The sequence below is a fragment of the Podarcis tiliguerta genome, assembly GCF_965153285.1.
Source record: "Podarcis tiliguerta genome assembly, chromosome: 6".
Taxonomy (NCBI): domain Eukaryota; kingdom Metazoa; phylum Chordata; class Lepidosauria; order Squamata; family Lacertidae; genus Podarcis; species Podarcis tiliguerta.
In genome coordinates, this window is record NC_139539.1 from 37,801,268 (window position 1) to 37,818,532 (window position 17,265).

At 42.5% G+C, this 17,265-nt stretch overlaps 1 protein-coding gene and 1 long non-coding RNA gene across 3 annotated transcripts in view; one reads left to right on the top strand and one right to left on the bottom strand.

Annotated features, from left to right (window-relative positions):
• The window catches only part of PLXNA2 (plexin A2), a 386,922-nt gene that overhangs the window by 106,099 nt on the left and 263,558 nt on the right, over window positions 1–17,265 (top strand). The window lies entirely within an intron of this gene.
• Window positions 4,137–8,172, bottom strand: LOC310679438. The gene is made up of 3 exons (XR_014512262.1): window positions 8,076–8,172; window positions 5,657–5,741; window positions 4,137–4,271 (listed from the first exon to the last, which is right to left on the bottom strand). It is a non-coding gene; the product is annotated as an uncharacterized lncRNA (long non-coding RNA).

Consider the following 17,265-nt stretch of genomic DNA (forward strand, 5'->3'; position numbering starts at 1 on the left):
TTCTGGGGGCCAACTGACCACAGTCTTGAAGGTTATCTTTCTCTGGCATGTTGCTTTTGTGAAGAACAGGTGATCAAAAAAAGCGACCTAACATATTTACTGTGCTTAAGTTCAATGGGACTTCAGATATTAGGGTTAAACTGTTAAATTAGACATATAATCCGTAATAGGGAAAGGCCACTGGTTTTAGGGTAGCCATGTGTCTTGCTTTACAGAGGACAGCCCTCTATTTGAAGACATCCTCTTGATATCCAGTTTAAAGATAACTACAAGAAAGGAGTGCAGACTCTTGAAGTTGGCTGTCAGCAGTTAGCAACTGGACAGCAGATTGAGTGGACAATCAAGTTACTTCTAAGTGGCTACAAGCTTCTGTATACCAGTTGCTGAGAATCATATGGGGAGAGTGCTTTCTGGTTGTGAGCTTCCTATAGGTGGCTGGTTGGCCACTGTGATAACACAGGATGCTGGTCTACATGGGGCTTTGTTCTGATCCAAAAGACTCTTCCTCTGTTCTTATGAAGTGTCATTCCCAGAGGCATTTAGGAGGGCAAGGGACTGATGCTCACCAGCCAGGGTAGCACTGTGGTCTAAACCACTGAGCCTCTTGGACTTGCTGTTAGGAAGGTCAGTGGTTCAAATCCCTGCGACGGGGTGAGCTCTAGTTGCTCTGCCAACCTAGCAGTTCAAAAGCACGCCAGTGCAAGTAGATAAGTAAGTACTGCTGCAGCAGGAAGGTAAACAGCATTTCCGTGCACTCTGGCACTTGTTGCAGTGTACCGTTGCACCAGAAGCGGTTTAGTTATGCTGGCCGGAAAGCTGTCTGTGGACAAATGCCAGCTCCTTTGGCCTGAAAAGTGAGATGAGTGCCGCACCCCATAGTCACCTTTGTTTGAACTTAACCATCCAGGGGTCCTTTACTTACTATTAAGTGTCATTCCCAGAGGCATTTAGGAGGGTGGGGGACTGATGCTCACCAGCCAGTGGTGTCACGTGGTGTGCTGCTGCCACTGATAAGATCTGCGTGAACTCTCTCTCTCATATACACACATCACCAAAATGAATTGTAGCATTATTCCCAAGGGCATTTGGGAGAGGTGAAAGGTGGCTACTATTTCATAATTTCTGGAAGTCTGCCACTGTAATGGTGGTGGGGGAAAAAGAAGCTTAAATTTTGCTTAAACCCCACCACCATCCAACTGCCTCAAAATTTAAGCAGGCTTCCAAGCTGGCTGCTGCCCAAACAAAGGCTAAATTTTGTTTTGAAATGAAGATGGGAGTTTCCAGAATTTGGGGAGCACAGATTCTCAGAATAAACAAGTGATTAGGATAAATGCAAAAGTTGGCACTTGCACATTTCCCCTTGCCTTCTATGCTCATCGATCCTTCAGATTTGGCCCCAGTAGGGAACAAGCACCTTAACCCCTGCATCAAAAGCTTTGTCAGCCTGAGAAAGAAGAAGAAGATGATGCAGCTATTGATAAAGAAAATGCCTAACCCTCTGCAGTGCAATGAAAAGATTAAGTGTGGGGACTTGGCTGAGATCAATTGTAATGGCTTTGACCCTGCCATGTGTAAAGCATCTAGGGCAAATGCAGAGTGACAGGTTAGGGGTCACTGATTTGGAGCATCAAGGAATCAGAAGAGATAATAAGCAGACCCTCTCCCTTCCAGGTGAGTGCCTTGCAGGATCAGCCACGAAGCCAAATTTACCAAGGCAGAAAGACCCATGGCTGAGCTTAATGGGGCATGCCAGCTACTTGCGTCATCTGTTTTCAAATAAGGGCTCTGTGCTACAGAATGGGGGGGGGGGGATAGGAGGGAGATTTGTTTTCTTATTTAAATCACTGGAACTAGTTTATCTAGAACTTTCAGTAATGCTCAGATACAGTGATTTGGTTTTGCTGGGTTGAGTTCTTATATGTTATATGGGAGATGACTGAAACTGCAATCACTATGAAGTTGTATTCCTTTGAAATGTTTCCGGGCAAAAGGACAAGGCCTTATCTGTGCTGGAATAAGTGATCACGTAGCTACACTAATGCAAACTGATGAGGTGCAGGCCAAGGGCACATAAGAACTCCATGTATGACCTCAAACATTTAGACCTATTATTCAGCATAGGATTGCCTACATTTTTTCAGAGACTTAAATTGCCTTAGCAACCATCAGAAGACTGCACAGTATTTATCTTTCTGAGAGGCAGACTGCAATCAGATCCTTAAGGAATTAGAATTACCTGTGCAAGCTCATCAGGCATTTGAGGAGGGGATAGGCTGGCAGAATTGCAACAGAGGGCAGTCCACCCCTAGTATTTTGGTGCAGGTGAATGCTTTTTAATCTATCTCTGCTTGCATGGTGGCACTTTTTTGATATTTTATGCTGATTTCCCACCCATCCCCCACCAAGGGCACATAGGGTATGTTTATGGCATCAAGTGCTTTTCCAACTCCATAGGATGACACTCTAAAGTCCCTCCCCAGCGTCTGCTCTGTGCAGCTTGTTTGCTTAAACAGCTGCCACTTATTGCCCTTGGGGTAGCAGCACATTATGGGCTAACTGATTTCGGTCCTTTAAATCTATAAAGAATAGGAAGTGCTATGTCAATATAAGTCAGTCTTGTATTATTAACAATAAACGGTGTAGTATGTACTGTGGTATATAGACTCATAAAAATAAAGTAGCTACACTCCATAAGGAAGAGGAATAACCGACTAGATATAACTATAAGGTGTCTACTTACATACTCATCTCACTAAGAAATATATTGATGGTTTTCTGCTGTCTGGTTAAAAATCATCTTCCTCGAGTAAGACTCTACTGGTGATATCATCATGTGAAAGACTCCCTGCGGGGGATATTTTGACAGAAAGTGTGATAAAGTATAATACTATGGATATCTCCCCCATTTGCTATTTATGAGGGATTCTGTTACCTAGAGGGATTAATCCTCTATCGTTTTACAGTACAATATAGATTTTCCCCACTGTTTCTCTGCATATATAATAAGCTAACATTCTTAAGCATTGCACACTATGTGACATGTTTTGTGGCAGGGTTGGGGTTTTGTTTTTTGTTTTTTTTGCAAACTAGCAGGGTATTTCTCTTCTCTGTCCTGTCTCAAATCATCACTACCCTGAAATTACACAAATTTCAGCCTTTTTAGAAAAGGAGAATTGTTTCTATGTGGGTTCTTTTGGTTTTTTAATTCAGCATGGAAGCACAACTGTAGAGATAAAGAAAATGTGCAGCGGTTCTTTTTTCCTGTGTCAGAAATATGATTCTTCTCCTTCATACACTGTTTTCCCTGATCTAGTGATCATCCAGAGACAAAAGATAGAACCATGAGAACAGCTGTTTAAAAAAAACAAGGAAAAGAACCCTATAAACTTCACTAAAATCACCACCAACTATATGCCTTACAGAAATGGAAGGTTTTTTACACTAGAGTTTCTGTCATATGTTGGGCATTTATTTGATTACCATGCTTTATTCTCTGTTGGCTGCACAATGGACCTTCTTCTCCCTGTGCACCATCTAAATCTGTTCTGGGTTTCTCCTTGCTCCAGGGTTTCCTCTGATTTGGGGAGGGTGCAGGTGGCTCATGGAGAGTAGAGGCAGGATTTCTGCCATGGAGGTGCGCAGTATCCAATGAAATGCTTCCATCATTGCTATTTATGGTATTTGCATGCCACCAATTTACAAAATGTTCTCTGGGTAGTTCACCAGAGGAAGGGAAGCATGAATAAGAAAAGAAAAAGTAGCAGGATAAAAAGAACGTGTAGCAAAAGAATTACAGCAAAGTGGATACAGTGGTACCTTGGGTTACAGATGCTTCAGGTTACAGACTCCGCTAACCCAGAAACAGTACCTTGGGTTAAGAACTTTGCTTCAGAATGAGAACAGAAATTGTGTGGCGGTGACACAGCGGCAGCAGAAGGCCCCATTAGCTAAAGTGGTACCTCAGGTTAAAAACAGTTTCAGGTTAAGAACGGACCTCCAGAACGAATTAAGTTCTTAACCCGAGATACCACTGTACTAAAAAGCCCCCAGAAGCAAGGAGGCTGAGGTGAGAAAATGGGAGACCAAAGAGAAGAAGACTGCAGTAGTCAGAGTGAGAAATTACCAGGGCATGAACCATATATTTGCAAAGCAGATAGAGAAGAAGGATTGTACTGTATATTTGTACTGTTGTAAACAGAGGTGGAACATTATCTTCTTTCTTCCCAGCTCCTTTCAGATGTTTGCCTTTTAGAAGATGGTTTTCACAAAATCTGCAAAATAGAATTGGGATATGAAATAATTGGACTACAAAATGAGTGGCTTTCCTTTTCCCATTTTACTGTATACAAGACAGGTAGCACCTTGTCCTTGTTAACGCCTTTGCTGGTCACTAATGTTCTTTTAGTATGAACTCAGAAAATATGGTTTGAATTAACACTAGTGAGTTTGACTCTTTTTTTCAAACCTACAATGAATAAATCTGGGCAAGCTGTAGCAGTACAACAGCCTTCCTTATGAGAATGTTGGCAAATTCTGTTTTCACCTGGGCCAGAAACACTCTTGAAACAGCTTTTCTTGGAGCTGCTTATGGCTTCTAACCCAACAGAGGCCAGGCCACACAGAAGGACGCTGTAACCGGTACAAGTCATATGTACAGGTGGACAATTATTTTTCCCCATTCCATTTTGTAATTCCTCCACTGGTTGGCTCTGCCCCGCATTTCACTTGGCCTGTGTTTCCATTTTACATGGAAAAATCCTGTAATTTCAGAGGTGACACATACATAGCTTCCACTTGCACAGATTTCCATTTATTGTGTTTGTTTGTGAATCATTTTCTATGTGATTGTGTGCATTAGAACACCCAGCTACATATCCATATGTGATCATATACACAATCTCATCCTTTTTGTGCAATCTTGACTTGCTAGTGTGAATCCTAACATGAATATAGACCCCCACACACCTCATTCTCTTAAAGGCACAAAGATGGTTTGTCCAGTTTGACAGTACTGTACTGATTCTAAGTTCTGCATCTAGAAACCTTCTCTACTAAGAGGAGAAAGAGGCACTGTCCATTTCTTTCTTTCTAACCCAGTACCGTAGAGGCAGAAAGCCTACTAACAGTAGGTAAAAGCCACTATAGCTGTAGCTGTGGCTTAATGGTATATAGTGATGTTTGTTTCTGAGCAAAAACTCTACACAGAGCAATCCAGAACTCTGCAGCTGTTCACTTTCCATCCTCAGATTTGTCTAAGGCTCTCCTAAGAAAGGAAGGTGCTGTGGTCAGAGATTCCATCTTTATCTCTGCTCTCAACTCTTTCAAAGTTCCCAAGGACCACCATGCCCCCCCAAGAGGCTGTTCTTACCCACCACAAGGATCATATTATACGAGGCACGGGCATTTATTTGAGCATTCCTGCTCCTGGTGCCAGGACTAGCTAAAACCAGATTGTCTAGCATCTAGTATTTTTGAGATATTTTTACACTTAAAAGGTGTGCACAGATGTCTCAGTTCCTCCATCAGAAAAAAAAGATATTTTACTCAAGAAGATTTCAACTTCCAAATTAACGTAAGACCGTTATTAGATCAATCAAAATGGCACAACATAGAGTGCATGCTTTTGAGTTCTCAAGTAGATTCAATTCTCACTCACCAGGGATTCCTCTTAAGGCCTAATTCAGCCGACTATGATGGGGGTCCTCAAAGTCTACTTTCTGCAAGTTGACAGACCTGTCGCTCTAATGTGTGAAAATAATTAAGCATTAGGAAAGAAAATTCAATCACAAGGGGAGACAATTTCATTTCTAGCCTCATCTTTCTGGATTGGTTTCCTGGCACTCTACTGGAAGCCTCAAACACATTTTCTTTATACCTTATGCCATTTATCACTTTAGATTTTCGGCAAATACCGGCAATCACAAATCAGCACATTTTTAATTTGCTGGCATGTTTCAGGCACATAATCATACTACATAATGAAGCAGCCTAGGCTAACACCTAAGATTTAACCAGGAATTCTTAAGATTCAAAGAACTAAGGACTGGGGTGTAGTTCAGTGATGGAACACATGTATAAGGTTAGCTGAAAGAATATATTCTCCTACATGTGCCTACCTGAGCCTTGATATCTCTTCCCTGCTCTGGATTCCCCTGACAAATGAAGTGAGGCTTCTTTAGTAGTGGCACTCCAGCTATGGAATCAGCTATGGAAAAGACTGTGTGGTCTTTTCAGCACTAGGTGAACACCTTTCTTTTTGCCAGTAGTGGGACATGTGGGATGGAGCCAGAAAGCCACTCTCCCAACATACATATCACTGCTGCTTACCTGGACAGGACTGGGGTGGGATGATAGCAAAGTCACACCACCATACAGCTGAGCTGGCACAAGCATCTGGTTAACCACAGTGTTTTTGATGATGGAACTACATGCCCCAGCTTCACTGCTGCCCCAACAATCCAGGTAAGCAGCAGTCACACTGGTATGACTACAATACCCACTGCAGCTATTCATGCAAGGCTTTTAAACAACAAGCTTCACATTCTGGACCTCTCAATTTTAAATTGTTATAAATTGTGCCTTGGTGTTTAAGTAATTTTTTAATAGTTTTGTCGGTTTAAACTGTATTTTAATGTTGCATTTATTATTTATTGCTTTGTAAGCTGCCATGAGAACCTCTGTTATAGGGTGAATATATAAATGTAGATGATGAAGATGATGAAGACGATGTCATTCCTAGTTTAAAATTGATATTGAGAGGTTCGGAGGGTGGCAACATGAGAACAGGCTTTCTCTGCAGTGGCTCCCCATCTATGGAATGCTCTCCCCAAGGTGGTTTGCCTGGCGCCTTCATTATACACCTTTAGGCACCAGGCAAACATGTTCCTTTTTAAACCAGGCCTTTGGCTGATCTTATTGACATCCAATGCCCTTTTAGAATGTGGCTCTTTTTGGCATTTTTTATTAGGTTATTGTTTTTGTTTGATTTTATATGTTGTGGTCTTGTTTGTGAACTGCCCTGAGACCCCTGGGTATACGGCAGTGTATAAATTGAATAATAATAATAAATTACATCGAGAGCTGGAGAGTTGCAGTTAGCCAGATTTGACTCTGTTGGGCCAAGTGGGCCGAATACTCTGAGATATAAGATACAGTAACTTCCTTTACATTTCTGGAGCTGCAGTACAGTTTTGAACTACAGCTTCCATCAGCCTGATCATTGGCCATGCTGGCTGGGGCTGATGAGATTTTGGAGTTCCAAACGTCTAGACTGTGTCAGGCCAGAGAAGGAGGTTCACATTGTTTCCTGCTTGGCAGGGGGTTGGACTCGATGACCCTTGTGGTCTCTTCCAACTCTATGATTCTATGATTCTATGATTCATTGTGCCAAAGCCAGATAGCTTTGGGCATGTCATTATCTTTTCAGCCTCAGTTCCTCATCTGTAAAAATGGAACAGTGATCTATAGCAGTGATTTCCCAACAAAGGGGGCTATTTTGGTTGAAATAAATGAGGGTCAAGTAGTGTGTGGTTCAATTCAGCATGGTTAACATAACTGCAGGTGTACCACACCAGGTGAACTGCTGCCCATGTGGGCTAGACCAACTACATGGGTGAAGTAGATGGTTTTTAAAGAGGATCACACAAATTCATGGGGGATAAAGCTATTAATGGCTATGTTCTATTTCTACTGATGGAGGCAGTATGCTTCTGTATTCCAGTTGCTGGAAACCACAAGAGAGTGCTGCTTGCAGATTTCCCATAGAATCTGGCTGGCCACTGTGAGAACAGGATGCTAGACTAGACTGGCCTGATCCAGCAGCCTTCTGTTTATGTTCTTAAGTCTTTCCTATTCAGCTAACTTTGCTTGCATACATGGCCTGGTTTGCCACACATAAATAGCTAATCATATGGAGAGGTAGGCCTGCAGATAGAGTCCTTGGCACCAACTATGTATCTGGGGTAATGTTTGAATTGAATCTAATCAAAATGAATGTAGAGACCCTTGTGTAGAGTGTGTCACAGCACATGTCTCCATTTGAACTACTGCAGCATGAAGCACACAAAAGCCCTCACTTGTCCCCAGTTCCTTCAGTTAGTGTCCCTTTGTTCTCTTCATACTTCCCTTGCATAGTACATTTCCAGCAGGACCACTGACATTGGGTGGACTCTGGGCTGGAAGGCTACTAGAATTAGCTTTCACATTGTGTTTGTTCTGGAAAGATAAGAGGGAAAAGAGTGAGCGTGGAGGGAGGGAGGGAGGGAGGGAGGGAGGGAGGGAAGGAGAAAGAGAGGGAGGGGAGCAGTGCGGAAGTTATGCATGAATCCATACTGTGAAATTAATACCAAGAGATATGCTCTAGGCTAGCAATATTTCTACGGGATTTATTTTGGAAATGGAATATTTTTACCTCAGGCGATAGACCTGTCTCCCTCACCCCACTGGCTTCCAATCCCGGTGCTGAGGAAGCCAATGGATACATTTTCTGTCGGCTCTGTGGAACAACTCTAGCTTGCAATGTGATACTGAGGAGGAATTTTAATTTCATGCTGTGTACGGCAGGCGCATGCACCAGTAGCAGTTGTATAATTTCAGATATGAATAGATGTACAGTATTCATAAGATGAACGAATGTGTTGCCTGCCATGCAGCTTTCATTTCTTCCGGCCTCTTTGCCATGTGCACATCACCCTTGTTGTCCACTCGTCATTGCTCTTGCTAAAATCGAAAGTATGTCTTTGCCAGATGGACACGTACAGCAGCGAGAGGAGTGTGTCTCTTGGTTACACTACGAGCAAGTTCACGGCCCTTTTGTTGCTTTAATTTCTCTGAGAAGATCCAAACATGATGCTGTTTTGCTTGGAAGGTGATATTTTTAACCTCCTGCCTCTCTTGCTTAGCTTTACAAGCTTTAAACGAGAGCAGCGGTAAGACAGCAGAACCCATTAGTGCTGCTAGGATTACAGGGAGGTTGTTAAATAATTAGCTACTTTATTTTCTTAAGTGAATCACCCACTGGTGGAAATGGTTGGGCTGATGGCCCTGGAGATGTAGGATACTTATTTCCCTGCTTGACAAATCCGATGGTAAAAGCAATTCTGTTGGTGTTGTATAGTCTATGTGCAAAAGTTTAGGACAAGGGAGTTTCATTCTCTGCATCACTATAAAAGTGTTGCACACAAGAAGAGCCCTGGGTTGATGGCTGTTCTGGCTGAAATCTCAGCTGTAAAACAAATATACCAAAGCCAAGAAAAGCTTTAAATGTCTTCTAACACCATCTCTGAGATGAACAACTTTGCCTGTTCTCATACTAAACTGTTTGTAAACACAGCCATGCATTTCACCATGTCCATCAAAATCAACAGACTTTGTTGCTTCACAGATGAATAAATCTTCAGCTGTATGGAAGTAGATCTTGCTAATTTGTCTATGTGGTTGGGAAAAGATGAATACCCAAAATCATATGTTGCAGTTGCCAGAGAAGTGAATACAGAGGCAGAAAGCCTAAGGTTTGAGGGATTTATCAATAGAACTAGCAGAATTGGCTGGGATAGGTGGGTTTGTAAATGAGACTAGAAGCATTTGCAACAATACAAATGATCCTTGCTCCTTTTCTCATCTTATCTACTTGACAGCCACTGGCAATGCACTAAGTTGAAACCCAGCAGTGATAGAGCTAGCTATTTGCATTTCCTGCCAACCTGCTTGAAGGATGGCGGAACCCGGCAGAGTCACCAGATGGACCTTGCTTTGTAGAAATTAACAATCCTGATGGATTTGTCAGGTCACCACATCCTCTCTTGACTCTTAATTCCCATCCTGTAATTCGTTTTCAAACCACCAGGTGGAGAATGACTATTGTCATTGTCTAAAAGCACTGTTGGTCTTGGTTTGAGGGCTAAGTATCCACCCAAGAAAGAGATGCACAGCTGAAAGAGTAAGGCGGTTCATAGATAGGGTGTTCTGCAATCATCAGTTGCAGGATGTGATTGATTTATTTAGGACAAGCATCACTCATGCTTGATTTAGAGGCTTTCTAGTCAGAAATAGGAATGCTGGAGGAATTCAAGTTCTACACATTCTTCTGCAAACTGCACCCACTAGATGAATGTGTGGATCAGAACTGAGTTGTCCTTTCCATTTCTCTAAGTTTTGAGATACAGTTTGCAACTCAAGAAACATCCTGAAATGCTTTGAAATGTATATTTTAGGATGAAATATGTTAGAAATGCATACATGGGATTGAGTGGGGAAACACACATCCAAATATTAATTTAAATACAAAATTCAAAATTGCAGATAGGTGCAGAAATGGGAGGGAACAAACCTATGAATGAACACACGTGAAACTGGCATGGACTGAAAATGGACGGATCCAGCCATCCCTAGTCAGAACCAAAAATGCTATTTTTAGTGTAAGAAATGCACATTTCCAAGCTAAGCATGAATTTGGCAATGCCTTATTTCCTAATGCTATGTTAATCTTTGTCTTTTCTTGAATTAGTTATCCTGCAATGTTCCGATAGGAGATACAGCAGATTACAATGACCACTCTATCCTTTGAAGGGTCTTTCAAAGGACAGCTTGTGGTAACCATGCTTTCTCCCAGTAGAAAATGAGGGATTAGCCTTACCCGTCACCCTTCTTACTTCTATGTCATATTCAGACCAGTTATACAACTGGCACAAAGCTGAACTCTCCCCCCACCCACCCAGTCCTTAGAATGTGCATGCCCTTCCTCCATGCACAAGCCCCACCTCATAATGATGCCGGTTTTTCTGCTTTAAAATAAGGCACTGTGTCTTCCTCCAACTTAGCCTGCAGCACAAGCATTGTAGTTAACATTCTCAAACCTTTCCTTGACAACCGTGTGGGTCCTAAGCTTTCCTTATTCTACAAAAATGAAAGTTTAAATCCTCAGAAATGTTATCACAAGGCAAAAATGGCTTCATGTGCAGCTGATGAGCTGTGCATTCTTGTAAACCTACATGCTTAATTTCTTGGTGATGAATGCATTTTAGCCTAACTGTTATCCGTGCACGCACACAAGCTATTTAGACTTAATGGCTATGGATTGATACAGCTGGGGAACTCATTAAAGAGTTCAGCAGCAAAGCAGACTCATAATTAATAAAATACAGACTTTCATTTGAAATCATTGCCCAGAGTAGCTTGCTAATAGCGGCAGAGCCGTCTGCTTGGTTCAGTCAAGCGCTCAGTTTGTCACCATTCCTTTGGAAACCCACACGGCCTTGAGTTGGTATTCTCCCCCTAGATGTTAATCTGAGGTGCACATCAAGTTCAACAAAATTCCCATCAGCGCCGCTTCATTGATTGAGGTGTTTTCTCTGGGGTTTTGTAGTGGTTGTGGTAATTTAAAAGAAAAGTAGCAACCCCTTGCTCCTCAGACACCTGGGATGAACTCAAAAAAACCTAAGCAGCCAGCAGTTTTGCCTTTCTGGAAGAAAAAAAGAAATTGGGCAAGTTTACACTTAACCTTCTAGTTGTTTGTATTTGTGGGCCAAGAAAACCAGGTTCAACTTCCCCTCTGCATGAAGCTTCTTCATACATTTATGATGTAGAGTTTTGTACTGTGTGGCTCTGAAATGCATGAGACCACCTGCTTCCCCACAGTGAGTGAACTCAAAAGGTTCTGGCAGGTGTACCCTCTGCCGGCACTGCTGCTAATACTACAAGTAGCCATGCAAGCAGTGTCCTTGGCAATAGAGGTGCCCAATGTGATGATCTCCAGAGGTTGCTGGTCTACAGCTCAGATCACATCTCACCATTGGTCATGCTGGCTGGGGCTGATGGAAGTTGTAGTCCAACAACATCTGAAAGATACTACACTGGCTACCTCTCCGTATATCAAATCTAGTGTGTCTTGCTTTAGTTTTCAGCACTAGTGCTTTATGGCAGGAGCTTCAGGTAAGCACTATTGAGTTTGAGGATTCAAATAGTATTTATACTGCTTTCAGACAATAGTTGGTTAAAGCAGTGTCATTAGGTAACAGTAGACTGGCTCTCTTTTAATGGTCCTGTGAATTACCTTGCTTGCTTCATGCTCATTCTGCTGAGTCCCTGGACTTCTTCCCCAAAGTCCTGCCCTGATGGCACTATTGGTTAGTTGCTACATTGTCATCTAAAGTACACACTGAATGAGCTAGGCTGAAAAATAAACTAAGTGCTTGATTATTCCAACTGTACCTGTTGACGATTTTGAATCTTTCAATAATTTTTGTCACAATAAATGGTTCCTAGCGAAACACTGCAGTGGCTCATATTGTTTCTGCTGTTCCACAAACACAATAAAAATGGATTTTCTTTTCTAATTTGAAGTATAATGCACAGCTGCTTTTTAGTAGAATCAACATGATAAACACTCATAATGGCTTGTGCACACTATGGCATAGCAAAAGATTTGCTACCCCATGCTTTGTCTGCATTCAAAACCACAAGACACTGAACCCCACTATGTAATTTGTCTACAAGTCCTTTGTAGGCCTCAGTTCTTTCCCTTAGAGACTTCTGCAGTACACCAGAGGAGCTGGAATCCTGCAGTTTTGCTCACCAACCGCATTCTCAGAAGCTGAATGCAAACCACAACATGCCTAATGAAATGTGACATGGCAGCAAAGCATTGTTGTTATGAATCTGTGTGGGCTTTTAAAAACAAAACATGGAGAAGCTAAAGGATGAATCTTACGAGAAACAGCACTAACCAATCTGGATGTCCTGACAACAAGTATTAGTAGGGCATTCAAATTGGAAAAGAGGTTGTCTGGGGTGGAACGGGTTCCTTCAGTTAATATTCCAGGCCAACCCTGATCAAAATTGCAAATATGCTGAAGGGGGGTGGCTTATGGGATGGATTTTTATTTTTTAAAAAACAAGCATAAAACTTCAGTAACTTATATGGGGGAAATCAGATTAACATGTTGGTGCGCACCTTAACATAGTGCCACTCTTACTTCCATGCATTCATCAAACATACGGATGTCTAATGCTGTGTATCACCATTGACCATGCTGGATGGGGTCAACAGGAGTGGGGAGTCCAAATCTGGAGCATCACATGTTCCCCACCACTGATTTAGAGGTTGGGGGAGGCATTTGTGAGTGATGAATTTGTGGGGACAAAGTATTACTGGAAGTGCTAGTCAAGGGAGGTTAGGATAGTGTAGGGTAGGGCAGCCCTCAGCAACATTTGACACCCCCCCCCCTCAGCTCCCACACTGCCTTACCAAAGCTTAAGGGCTCTGACAGGGTACTAGAGACCTTCCCAAAGCTTAATTAGCACTTCCCCAGCTTTGGGGAGGTGGTGGGAGGGCTCTTGGACTCTGCCAGAATCTTGTACCTCCTTTCCAAAGCCCAGCCTTGCTGCCCCCACCCCCATACAACAATTTTTGGCCGTGCTTCCCACACCCACGCATGACAAATCAGTCTAGACAAAGGCACTTAAAGATGGAAGGAGACACATATTGCAGAGTAGTTTAAGGGAGTGCTATTCCATGTATAAAGGAGCAACATGGCAGGAAATACAGAGATGAAAGTGGGAAAAGAAAGCAATGGATTCAGTAGCGAATGACCTTGTGTGCAGTGCAAAGTAAAAGAAGGGAGCATAAGATAGGGCTAAAATTAATTTCCTAGTATCCAGCCACAGTCCTAGTGTGGGCAACAATGATGTTCTGCTTTCTCCAACATCTCTCCCCTTTGGGAAGTTTCTATAAATGCATGTCATTTGTGAATAAAACTTCTCCCATCTATTTTAGCTTCTGAGCTCCTTATGGATGGCAGCAAAAAACTGGAGAAGGTGCAGTTCCATGATCCTCCAGTTCAAATTTCCTTGGAGCTACCATATCTCACTATTGATCATTTTTTAAATCAATCCATATAATAGTGATTTGCTTCGTTAATTTGATTTATTGCTATTAGATAGCACACAGAGAAAAAAGGTTAATAGCTAGTTAGCAAATAACTGATAAATGGCAGTGAACAGCTATGTCTTAAAATGGGCTTACCACACGTGCACAACCCTCTTTAGGTTGTGCATATAGCAAAGCCTGGTCTCCTGCCTGCAATTCTTCTTTAGTGAAGAAGTCACACCTCTTCTCAAATCAACAGTTTACTAATCTAGCAGAGAAAGAAATCCAGTAGCCATTTGCACCAGTGCTAGCAATCTTCTCCAGCTCCTCACCTGGCAAACTTTAGAGGACTTGTGATTGGCTGGAAACAGCAGGCAGTCAAAACCAACATGGGTACCAAACCCTTAAAAATGGGCTGTGACCATATAGCTTGGTCCCTCACTGACCATCAGAAAACCTGCAACTGACTGTAGCTCACTGGTGGGGCATCTGCCTTGCAAGCTGAAGGTCCCAGGTTCAATCCCTGGCACCTCAGTGTAGACACTGAACTAGATGGACCAATGGTCTGACTCGGTGTAAGGCAGCTTCATATATTCCTATCTAACCTGTTTTGCTCATTAGGAGACTAGAAGGCAATAGTGAATGTTAGGATAGTTAGGCTTGAACTAAAGAGGTTCTTGTAATATATATTTTTGACACAGTGTTTTGCTTGTTCCAGTTGTCCTCTTCTTCCTTTATTATTATTAATAAAAATAAACTTCACATAATTTGGCTGTTGGAGTCTTGGGTGTGTTAATGTAATCTCCCATGTGCCAAGTTGCCGGGCACATACTACTTGAGTTGGGACTGAGCAGGCTGCAGGTGGGATAGGCAGCTGGATGCTGGTTCCGCGTTCCTGTTAAGTGCAGTGATGCATTTATGGGAGGGAAAACGGGAGGCAATTCTCCAGGGTGGTGAATTTAAGGAGGCAGCATTTGCCACACCAGCAGAGGGCCTGGACTTTTTTTAAAAAAAAGTTTGCATGTGCTCTAGGAGAAATGTCATAAGCCTGTATGTGAACCCCTCTCCCACACAATTTCTGTGAAATGTGCTAATGTAGCTTGGCTGCTCTAAATCACCCTAATGAATGAAGTCAGAGCTGTCGGCTAAGGGTGCAGGAGCCCTTTCCAGGGACCCCACACGTGTCCCTTCTTTGGGGTCCCAGGACTTAGTTCTCCCCACTACTCCCTGGCAGGTCAGACAGGATCTTTTCCTCTTCTTCCTCTTCCCCTTTCTGGCAACAGGGGTGATGGTAGAAGAAGCACGTAAAAATGGAGCAGGATGGGATGGACTGTCTTGACTTGAGCAACATTGGGCAACAACAGGTTCTGTTGATTATGGGGCAATTCTCTTCTTCCTCCTCCCTGCCTCTACCCACTGAAAGGGGATACTGGTTTATGATTCAGAATCTGTAGGAATCTGTGTCCCACTTATACTCCTGTCCCACTGCTCCTGAAACTTCCCTATCACTTACTACCCAATCCTATGCAAGTTTACTCAGCAGTAAGTCCCACTGTATCCAATTAGACATATTCTCAGGTAATGCATACAGGATTGCAGTCTCAATGTTTGGGAGAGGAGGGGAGCTTCACCAGTTAAGTTTCAGTAACCCTGACACACCTTGATTCCCTGGGTAAGGGAGGGCAAAGTGGTGTCCCAAAGAGCGTTGGGGTGGTGGTGGAGGTGCCTTTCTAGGAACATGTGCCCCTGAGCTGCAGTAGCACTGTCTTCCTCATGTCTGAATGTGAGTTAATATGTTAAATAGTTTCTCTTTGGAGCAAGTGGGTGGTGGTACAGGCACTATAAATACATCTCTGGATAAGTGCAAGAAGTGTAGGGTCTGCTGGTTCCCTGGAAGCGCCTCTCACCTAGGGTGGGAGGTTGCTCAGGGGCATGTGGTGGCAACTTAAGAGATCACTTTGAGAGACCTTGACTGGCTGTTGTGAATGGAAGGGAGGCAGAGAGTAAAACCAGGATCTTTGCCACCACCCCTTCCCTTCTGTTACACTGCATAATATATAATTTAAGCAAGTCTAGTTGTGTTGCATATAGAATTTCTATGATACAAATGTTTCTGGCTTAAACTGACTTGTCTCCCAACTGTGGCTGATATGGTTCCTCACTCACATTCTAGAGATAATTAGTTCAATAAAAATCATAGCCTTATCTATTCTCCTCACATGGTATCAACCTTATGAAAAAAAAATGTAATTGACAGCTTTAAGTTAATGTAAATTAACTTAACGTAAATTAATGTAAATTAATGCATTAACTTAATGTAAATTGAGTTATTAGTATAAATCAGTTTCAAAGAGGCTTGTGGGTGTATTTTGCCATTTAAGAGGAATCATAGCTGGGGACAAGGCATAACTCGCTCAGTTGTAAAGCACGTTCTTTGCTTTCAGAATGCCCCAGGTTATATCTTTGGCATTTAAACTCAAAAGGCAGTGCTGGAGTTTTGTAAAAGTTTGCAAAAGATAGCCGGGTGTTTCTATTTTCTTCTTTTAATTGAAAAGGGAAAATTACAAACTAAACATCCCTCCTCCTTCTCCTTCCCCTTTCCCCCTACCTAAAATAATAATATAGTAAAATGCCCATAAGCACTGTGGAAAGAGGTCAAAAGTTGCTGAGGTCAATACAAAGGAAGATATTAACACAACCATATATTACGCAATGTGGCAAGTACAATTCATCTTGTAGGGTTTTTGTTCATGTGCTGGATAGAGAGGCATTTCTAATGCAAATACAAGAACTTGTGCTCCTTTCCCACTCCCCTCCTTTAAAAGGCTTCCTTCAGATCCTAGCACAGAACTTCACTTGCTTCCTGATACAATGTCTATAATTAAGGGGGCTTATTGCCCTTGCTAACCTTTTAAAGAGAGAGAAACCCAGTAGACTCATCACCTTCCACCGCCGGGTATATCTCAACAGATCAAGTGAATGCTTGTCCCTGGAATCCAGAGACAGTTCTCAGCAACTGCTAGCTATTTAATGTTTAAATAGTCGCATGTCAAGATAGTTGTGTGGCAGCCGCTAACCTTATGGCTTTTGAAGTGTGATTTGAAAAGCAGCCACAATCTGTTGTTTTGTCGTCCCCAGGACTTGACTTTAGATACAGCTCCACTTGGCTCATAAATCAAGCACAAGTCAACTCCCGGTTGTGCATTTGAGACATCTCCACCATCCTCTAGATGTTGTAAAAAAGGCTGTTGAAAAATTATTGAACTGATTTGATTGTGCTTGCTGCTTTATCACCTGCCAAGTGGCAGCACAATACGCGGGAGAGAGAGAGAGGTCATAGCCAGTTACCCAAGCTTTATCCACTCTACCTCAGCCTCCAGCCATCTGGCTAGTGGTCTGGC